The following is a 10,548-nucleotide window of genomic DNA, read 5'->3' on the forward strand; positions in this document are numbered from 1 at the left end:
CTGACCAACGCCCAGACAGTGCACATGGGATGTTTGTGCTTGACGGTGAGTTGGCCTCTGTGACACCAAAGGTGCCCAATCTCTCTCTTTTCTCTCCTCCTTAGTCTATCAGGTCAATTTGGAGCATATTCTACAAGAAGTCCATTGGTTTAAACAGAGAGGACCAGTGCAGGTTGCCCTCCTACATTTTGTAATATATGTGTTTGTGTGTGTAAAACTAAACCAGACCACAGGCTTTGTGGATCCGTTGAGAATCAAGGTTTACTTTGCTCACAGTCTCTCTCTCCTCTCTCTCTCTCTCTCCTCTCGATCTCCTCTCCTCTCCTCTCTCTTCTCTCTTCCTCTCTTCTCACTGCGATCCAGCTGAGTGGGTGAAAAGCAAAGGAGAGAGAGAGGGGGAGAAGAGAGAGAGCTTGTATGAGGCGTAAGTCAATCACTCAGCATAGGCAGCTGGAGAGAGAAAGGAGAAAGAAAGAGAGAGAGTGAGTGTGTGTGTGTAAATTTGGAGAAGCAGCCAGTCGTTTCGTCTAACTTCCACGCTCTAAGTTTATAGGCAGCCAGGCAGATGTTTCTTGGCTTAGACGCCGCGCTCATGACAAGGATTAGGACGCCGGGGACGCGGGACCAAACCGGAGATCTGCAGGTCCTAGTGGATGAGCCCGACCAGATTTCTCTTCCTGCACAGGTAGGACCGAACCTTATATTTGTACAAAGTTGTAAAAAGTCTGTCTATTACAAAAGATTATTCAAGCTGAAGCCAACAGCCTAAATCCCCACTATCCCTGGATACAATATTTAATGGTGCAGGAAATTTTTTTGGCAAGCATTGTTTGGCAAGCACATTTTGGTTCCTTTGGTGATAAAATCAGATTCCCTGGAAGGCTTAGAAAAGACCACAGCATATATTTGAAATCTTTGATGTGAAATGGTTATTAGGTTGAAGAATTGATGTAATAAAATCCCCTCTAGGATTATTTTCTGTTCTCATTTTTGTTAGTTTTAATAGAAGTGTGACAACCTTTTTTATTTCTTTGTTCCTAAAGACATCATAGGGCATGCACTGCTAGTGTCTGCATGGACAAAGAATGAATACCAACTCATGGTCAATGTTGAGAACTCACAATGTGATGAAAGTGCAAAATTGAGATACAATGGACAAAGCTGACCTGCTCAGGTTTTGCAGTAACATGGAATTACTGTATTAATTAATTCATTGCCTGCTGAAGGTGGGTTGTACTTTTTTTGGCACTGGTTTAAAAATGAATGATGATGTTATGGTATTCTTTAACATTTAAGTTGCAGCTTGTGCCAGCTCAGTCATTAGGAATTGCTTAAGTAAGTCTCTTTTTCGACCACAAAACGTTGTGGTCCTATATGCGTTGTGGTAATCTGGGAGTTCTTGAAGGTTGTGCCACAGTCTGTGGGAGGGTCATTGAGCCCTGGCGCTTGATCTTGATTTCCTCTCAACAGCATATAAATCATGCAGGCAAAGAAAATATTATTTTGTCTTAATTTTAGATGCTTTCCTTACGGCTTTTGTTAATGCTACTGGCGCGGGATGGTCCCATGCCACTCACACTGCCATGATCTAGCAATTCAGTTTCAGTTCTGTGTAGTTCAACAGATAGGTAGCACCACTTCTGCCAGAGTGGAGGGGTTTAATTTATCCACTGGTTCCCTTTGTACTGTAAGGAACTCCAGGATAACCATTGCCCACCAATGACTCATCGTTCACGATAAACACAACTCTTTAAAAATAAAAATGAATTGGTGGTTAGCGTGATATCAGGAATTTGTTACGTTTGCTCCTTTTGCATAGATTTGAGAATTTTGGGTTAATTACAAAATGCTTGTATAATATGTATTATGTATATGTGTGTAATTATATATATATATATATATATCATTATACGTCTGCAGATGGAGTTATATATGCCCCTGTGTAAGTTTCAGCAGAGTCTCATGCAGCGCAGAGTGGAGTGATGTGTGGTTGCACTCTGGAACCAAAAAAAGGGGAAGAGAAAAAGCCTGACTTGCAAGTTTACTCTGATTACAAAGTGTGAGTGAATCCCTTTTACTTAAATTTCTGCTGTTTCAGCTTGCCGCAGTTATGTTTAAGTGGAACACTTTGTTGTAAGAGGAGTGGAAGAATCATGCTTTAGGTGAGTGTGCGTGTTGTGATTGTTGCATGTGTGTGTGTTTAAGGTGCAGATGTGTCTGGCGCCAATACAAAGCAATCAACATAGCTGGTTTAGCGGAGAAGACATTGTGAGTGTGAGCTCTGCTGAACGTCTGATGACAGTTTTTTTAACTCCCTCTTTGTAATGAAGCAATTTGCTCAAGATTTTTGATAGAAAAGAATGAAAAGAAAACTGATAACACAGTAAAATATTACATAACAGCAAAATTAATCGCTTCCCCAACTCTTAATTTTTCTGTCCCAGAATTTATAAACATGACACATTTGAGCTCTATAGTAATCCTGTGTTTAATGTTTTATGATGGAACTGAGTGTTTCGTAGTTAGCAGTTTCAGAACATGATTAGACACAGCCAAGAAACAGAGGGAGACCACACTGATGCCTGAATAACATCAGCTGAAAGCTGTCCGGTTGTCACACACACACACACACACACACAGTAGTTGCATGGCTGTAACAAAATGTAAACATGAGACTCTGACCTCTTATGAGGGTTGTAGCTGCTATTCTCGTGGGTATGTTCAGATTCCAGAGAATAGGAGAAAACTGATTTCTCATGGGTATAAGGAACGCACAGTTTTGGTCTGTTTCCATCATAAAGTTTCTCTTTCTGATGTTTGCTTTTGTGAGTTCACTACCTCTGACCTCTGTCTGAAAAAAAAAACACAGTGGTTTTCTGTCTTTAAACTCGCCTCTCCTCTTCTGCAGAAATGAACGTGTCTGGTTTCAATTAGGCTCTCAGGGATGTGTGAGGGTTCTCTCTCTCGCTTGCTCTCTCTACATACACATTATATGCCTGTGTCACTGCCTCATCCTCTGCTTTAATGGCTTGTGGTTAGACTTTTTTCCTCCTCTTCTCTTTACATTCTCATAGTCTGTACTGTCATTCCTTCCTTGGGTTCCTCTCCGTCTCTTTGGCGTGTCTGTTACATGGTAACAAGCCACAGACCTCTGTGCACACATACACTCCACACATAAAGGAAATTCACCCCAAAGGAAACAAAGTAAGGTCAGCTAGAAGGCTTGGCTTGCAGAGGAAAAAAAATCCTCACCTTTAAGCTTTCTTCTTGTTCTTGCCCTCCAACAATGTCACTGTTTCTTCTGTAATTAACTGCCTGACTGACCGCCTGACTTTCTGCCCGCTTCCTGGCTGCATATAGGACCAATGCATGCATCTTGGATGGAAGCTGGATTTTTTACATTTTTCTAGGAGTAGCTAAGGAGAAAAGACTTGCTCTTGTTTTTGTAGCCCCCCCTCCTTGTTCTCACTTTCTCTCTGTAACACAGTGCCCCTTGTGTTTCTGAACTCTTTCCTCTGGAGGTCTGAACTCTTTCCATCCCCAGTGGCCTGTCCAATGTTATTGGAGCATGGAGAGCCTCTACAGGCAGCAAATGGGCAGCTTCAAGGCTTTGAGGGTGAGAGGCTGTAACATTGGATGTACATGGATTGGATGGTTTTTTATACTTTTTGTATGACTTGCATATTTCTCAGCCTGGTTGAGTTTGCAAACCAGCATGCATCAACGTATCAATAAAGAACCAAGGCATTTGACCACTTGGGGGCAGCGGAACATGCTGTGAACACAACATTGATATTACCTTATAAAGTCGACATGTTAGAAAAATGTTTCTAATTTACACATCCAGCAGATACAGAGCTATATTTGTATTCACCTGGAGTCACTCTCCTTTTAGCCCTAGTCTGATGTCCACCAACAACAGAGCAAAATATCTTGCTCTTTGGCTGCTATATGCTCTGCTGTTGTTCACCAGTTAGTTGCTAACTGACTCTGTATGAAACGTAAAACCAAAACAATGAGCTGAAAGACTCTAAAATGCTCCATAAAGCTGAGTACGAACAGTTTGATGATTCTTTGTCAGTTTATTCCCTCTGAGTGACCCCATTCACATAGACATAGTCATTTCATCCATTGTTGACATAAAATTTTGAGTTGTGCAGCTTTAAGGCAGGAACTTATGTTTCAGTCTGATTGTGTAATGTCCCTGAAGTGTTCAAAAAAGGGATCATCAGCAGTTTAGAATTTGTCTCTCACAATTGGATCAAGCATCCGACTCTTCAGAATCAGAATCAAACATATTTGATATTTATGACTGGAATCTGGACAAATCTGAAAGGTATCTTGTATTTGGACCCACAAATGTAATATGGGAAGGTCTACTGTATTGTTAATGTGTGCTGTTGGCTTAGTTCCCAGTTGGTTAGGATTTGAAATTCTTCTTGTGTGTTCCCGGCTGAGCAGAAGCCCAGCATTGTCACCTAAAACTAAACAAATCCTTCTTCCTTTGCCAGGGGGAATTTCCCTTTAGCTGACATCTTTATATTTTATATCTCATGCAGTTTCAGCCTCCGGCATTAATCTTGTCCTGAGGACTTTCCTTCTGTCTTTTTACTTTCTCCTTTAGCTTTATTTTCAGTGAAACATTGTTTGAAAGCGGCTTTCAAGTAGGTGTACTACCTACATCTGTATTTCTCTTAACGTCAGTGAGTGTCTCTTCTCTCACCCACTCTTCCTGATGTAGGTGGTTTGTGATGAGCCCAACCTGTCTGCGATTCCTCCGGTCTGCTGAGACCAAATGACCCATTTGAGCCCACAGACAGTTCAGAAAACATACACAGACACACACACTCACTTTTGTGTGTTGGTGTCTGTTTTTTCTCTCTCCATTCACTGTCCCTGTATGGGTGCCTACAGTATGCGTGTCTCTCTTTATGTATATCTGCATAATATAGTGTGTACATGATTGCGTGTGTGCCATGTGGAGGTTACCCTGGTTCTTTGACCGAGCACTGCAACTTCCTCTCGCCCTGGGTAATGTCAGCAATAAAGTCCAGCTAAACCACCTGGTTAAATTATACATCCCACTTCATTATGCAACACTACTGTGCATTATTTATGTGTAATGTGGTGTGCTACTGTACATGCGTTTATATTTATAGCTTTGAATTTAAGCATTTAGTTCATGCTCTAAAATCAAAACAGTTGTTTTAATGTACTGTTTTATATTGTTTTGCTGATTGATGTTCTTGTAATGGTACAGTGTGCTTTGAGTATTAGAAACGTGCGCTTTTTAAATAAAATGTATTATTATTAACTTCCAGATAAAGGCACTTTACAGCAGGGAGACACTTAATATTAAGTTGGAGTCTACATTCCCTGCACACTACTCCCCAAAACAAAATTCCACTCAAAGAAACACTGAACACTTGAGCATTTGTTCAGTGGTTTGTTTTGACGGAGAGCACTTGTATTGAGTACTTGCTGTCCTTTACTTGCCTAAAAGACTGACTTGTTAAATTGTTATGGTTTGAAAAGCCATTCGAAAGATTTAATGCAAATTACCATATAATGATTTTTCCATTTGCTCAGCATTTCAGACACAATGATGCAGTAAGTATCTGCTCAGTGCACGCTGGTAATTGACTCTCTATCACAACTGATGACATAATCATACTCTCACTGTTACACGCATCTGAAGGGTTTACTGGCAGTGCTGCCCGATTGCGGTCTCCTTGTTGGTGAAATGTGATAGAAAACGGAGCCAGGAATGTTAACAAAAAAATAAAATGTCTAATAATTAGCACCCAATATAAAACAACATACTGTTAACAGAGTGATCCTGAGGCCTTTAAACTATACTTGTGTTAGCATGCATTATCTTAGTTAAACTGTGAACAAACTGATAAAACTCTCAGCCAAATATGGCACTACATAAAGTGCTGAAGGCTAGAATATGATTGATGAGATCTCTTTGACATGGAGAAGTAACTCACTTATTCATCCTGGGGGTTCTGTTTCATTCGGATTTCAGACAATGAAGACATAAGATTTGTCAAGTGATGCCCAATCTCAGCTAGAGTTTGAGAAATATGTTACGTAGAAAAACTTTAGTTTGAGACTTTTAGATGATGAAAGTATGTGAAAATGTTAAAATGCTGGTATTATAATCTTTGTAGTATTTGCAAGGTAGAATCCTGAAAGAATAAAAGTATACAGCCATGCTAGCAGCTCTGTGAGGTGTATAGGCACAACATTGCTTTTAGTCAAATGCTAACATCTGCATGCTAAAATGTTTACAAAGGCAATGCTAATCAGCTGATGTTAAGCGTGTATAATCTTTACCATCTTAGTTTCATGTGCTCACATGCTAACATTAGCGAAAGTTTAGCAAAGTACAGTTGTGGCTGATAGAAATGTCATTAGTTAGACAGATATTTTGTCATTAACAAAAATATTATAAATGCTGAAGTACTTTTCCTGGATCATCAAAGTCATTAGGATACACTGTCTTGGAACCATGAATGTCTGTACAAGATTTCATGACAATAAGCCCCGGATAGACTGCCACCCCCAGGGCCATGATATGAGCATCATTCACAGTTGCACATATATGACAAACAAATCTTTTCAAAAAGGCTTCTGATTCTTCCCACATGCTTATTTTTTCCATGGTCCAAAATGAGAGACACGTTGCTACCACATTTCATGTCCAGACCAAACTTTATTCTGGTTCAGTACAGATGACGGTGGCAGCAAACTGCATGGTATTTAGAGCAGTACCCCGTAGGAAGTAGCTGAACGAAACCCTGAGGTCTTTCGGCTTAATGTTTACAGACACAAGGAGACCGTTTTTCTTGGAGGCTTCGTTGGGTCACCATAGAATGGCCAGAAGGAGCTGGGGTGGGAAATAATACTAGACTGGAAGGGCTAATTTGGGCTGGTATGGGCATGAGGTGAACCACAGGGACGGATTTGGCTTGAGTGGGTTTGTTATGGTCCCAGCTGGAATGTGTCTTGGATAATAAAGGCTGACCATGGATAGTTTTCTAAGAAGGGCTGGACTGTTCCTGCTATACAGCTGTGATGTGGAAAAGATCTGAGCAGTATCAGTACTGGTTCAAATGGTTTTGGAGATGGTTCATTGACTATAAAGGGAAGTAGAGATAAAATGCTTAGTTTGTTTGTAATGAAAGCGAACAATTTTATCAGCTTGTTTCAAACATGAAATTCACTTTCATATTATGAGTGACACCTGTGGAGGAACCGTGTAATCATTGGTATTATGTTAGAAATAGAGGGCATTTAAAATGTAACAGCTTCTGTCATTGCAGCGCTTATTATTAATTTTTCCATAACCTTATAGAGGGGTGACAAATTAAAGGAAGAACTTGAATATATAACAAATGCAGACAATGCAGTACACTTGCTTCCATACAAATGTATTGCATGATTTAATTAAGATTGAAGGTACCCTGTGGAGTTTTTGACCACTAGTAGCGCTATGGAGTAATGTTTTTATAGGTGCGTCCCTGTTTTTTTTGTATTGTGCGCGCACACGATGATGCACAAGCAGGCAATACATGTGGTTCATGCTATTCTGCTAAATTTAGAAAAGTGCCAAACAAAGGCAGTGAAGAAGATGACGACTGCAAGCTAGAAAACACAGATTTAAACAATACAGTATTTAAAATCAGCTTAGCAAATGTTTTCAGGAAATGCAGTTGGGCCCAAGGATACACAAAATGCGTTTTTGTAAGGAACACTGAATTTAAACATAACTTGTGTGTTTACAAGAAAATTTCACAGGGCACCTTTAATCTTTGTTCCCGATTAAGACGTCGTCTCACCACTACAGCTGCAAACCAGATGTTACAAATGTTGGTATTGATGAACAAGACAGGCTTTATCAATTATGTAAATTAACTGAAATAGAAAATTAAATGCATGTTGTTTTATGCTTTATGTCATGATATCAGAGAGCTTATTCATTATTATCCACAAATGGAAACGAACATCCTTTGGAAAAATAATGTTCATCCCTCCTGTAGAGTTCCAGAAACTTGGAGAATCTATGCCAAAGAGTAATGAAGCTGTTCAGGAGGTTTGCAATGGCCACGTGGTGTTGGTTTTTCCTTTAATTTGTCACCCATACGTCCCTAATATTTTGTCATTATCATGTGTTTCTTGGAGGATGTAGTGGAGTGTGTATTAGTGCCATGCTTTACCCACTGAGCTGCACAGGACCACTGGTACAGTTGGATCACAGTATTGTATATAAACCACATGTACCAGACCAAATGACTTGAAAGCAGTTATACACAGAGAGGGAGGATGTGTCTGGGTCTACTCAGGACCCCTCTCCATGCTTTCCACCCCAGTCTAGTCTGGTGTTTGGACTGGCACAAGTCTCGCCTTGTGTTGAAACATGTCTCTCATCAGCTGCACAACCATACATCAGACACAAGAACATGTGCTTGCAGTTGATGTACAGTACCCGTGCACATGAACAGACAAACACACACATACAAACTTACAAGGGCATGCTCGTATATAAATATAGAGGAATGAAGGGAGACAAATACATATATTTCATACACACAGTGACAGATGGTGGCTGAGAAGAAGCAATTCATTAAATTTTTGTTGGGTCTAATGTAACAGCTCACTAGAAGTGTATTATTGCATGTGATGGCTGCATTGAAGGAAATCGAACTTTAATGTTTGCTTCGTTTGAGACGATTGATAGTTGGACTGTTGAGAAGCACTCAATGTACTGGAAAGTGTGTCCCCTGATACATTCTCAGCTGTTTCTGTCTGTAGCTAGCTAACATGCCCAGTCTGTTATTCGCAAAGGAACGACACCATCTGCATTGACAGGCTTGTTCCACTGGAACACTGTAAGGGGGCTGCGGTTTGGTACAGTTGGACTGAGTCAGCGTGAACAGTGTGTGAGTGTGTGTGCATGTGTGTGTGTGTATGATGTCCTGGCAGACCTGTAGACCTTGCCATTTTGCATCTAATCACACAAGGGACCCATGACTCACTTTTTTTTCATAAAATGTGCTCACACACCCACACGCAGACATGTTCACATAGTCAGGGAGCCAAAACAAGTGGCTATGTGGCAAAAAAAGTCAATCACCATCATTATTAACCCATAAATAGTAATGTCTCCAGTGTTCCAGTTTTCATATTTGCGGCTGATGATTGCTTCACAGTTTGGCGATACAAATAGCAAAACAGCAAGGCTCCAAGGAAGAGAGAGAAAAATACACATGGAGTAGAGAGACAGTGTTTTTAAAGCAATTTCTTATTTTGGGAAGTGCCAAACTATGAGGCTATTGATATCACTTTCATATGTTAAATATGAAGCTACCGGTAACAGCTGGATAACTTAGCTTAGCATAAAGACGGGAAACTTGGAAACAGCAACAAAATCAAAATCTGCCTACCTATTTTTTTTAACCAGCGGTGACTCCTGGAGCCTGTTCAGCCTGGAGCCATCAGCTGCAAGGAAGTTCAAACATAGCCCAGTTATAATGTAAATTATAACTAAGTTGTGAATTATGTATCACTAAAATAAAAGCAGTTACTACAGTGTGCTACGATGCCAAGTGGCTCATGTAAGTGTATTTCCCAAATTTTTATACTATTCCTTTAAACATTAAGTTTATAGACCTTTTGAGGTCATGTCAATCAATTTACTGTCATCTCAGTAGCAAAAGTGGAAGTAGTGTGAAGTTGTTATTCCACCATAAAACCTCTTAGGAAGAAGGTTGGGGTTGACTTAGCAGAAAGACTGGAAACAGGGGGAAACAGCTAGCGTGGTTTGAGTACGTATAGGGCTATTTCTTGCCCGGGTATTTATTATCCGCATGATTACACTAGCGTAATGTCAAACAATTCTTTTCACTAAGTTTAGGTTTAGTTGCCATATAAGAACCATCAATGAAGAGACACTAAAGGTTGAGAGAAAAGGCATGTTTAATGGCAGGGAGAGAACATCATGTTGAGTTGAAGGTAGAAAACTTTCATGGGGTATCCCGGATAGAGAACAGCACTTTACTACGACCACATTTTAACCCATAACGTGGTAACGTGTAACAAATGTCCCTTTCTTTTCCTCCAAACCCCTTTTCCTGTTTCCTCTCCACTTTCCCCTCACTCTACCTCTCCACTAATTCTTTCAACATGTGCAGTGTTACTATTTCCATTGTCAGTGTGTCTTGGCAGGCAACCAAGAAAAATCCTTGTACATTTTATTATATTTGTGAATAAAATGATTAAAATCTTGCTCTCAGAATATATAAAATTATTGTCTCTATTTTATCTATGCATTATTTGTGTTTCTGACCAACTTTTTTGTCCTTTACTTATCTATTACACTTAAATGTATGTCGTTCGAACGTTCATGTTTTCTTTAAAGGATTACACAAATTATTTAGCTCTTAAATGCCGATTTTTTTTTTACATTTCATTCTGTGTTGTTACTTTACCCCTGTGCTATGAAAAAATAAGGTTAACTTTGCTTTGCTTTATTTCACACTG

General features: G+C 39.8%; 1 protein-coding gene across 1 annotated transcript in view; it reads left to right on the forward strand.

Annotated features, from left to right (window-relative positions):
- Nucleotides 1-634: 634 nt before the first annotated feature.
- The window catches only part of lrrc17 (leucine rich repeat containing 17), a gene marked incomplete in the record, with an annotated part of 24,853 nt that continues 14,939 nt past the window's right edge, over nucleotides 635-10,548 (forward strand). The window contains 1 exon segment of the mRNA XM_035677796.1: nucleotides 635-663.

Source organism: Morone saxatilis, unplaced genomic scaffold (genome assembly GCF_004916995.1).
Source record: "Morone saxatilis isolate NCDOM2014 unplaced genomic scaffold, NCSU_SB_2.0 Contig10, whole genome shotgun sequence".
Taxonomy (NCBI): domain Eukaryota; kingdom Metazoa; phylum Chordata; class Actinopteri; family Moronidae; genus Morone; species Morone saxatilis.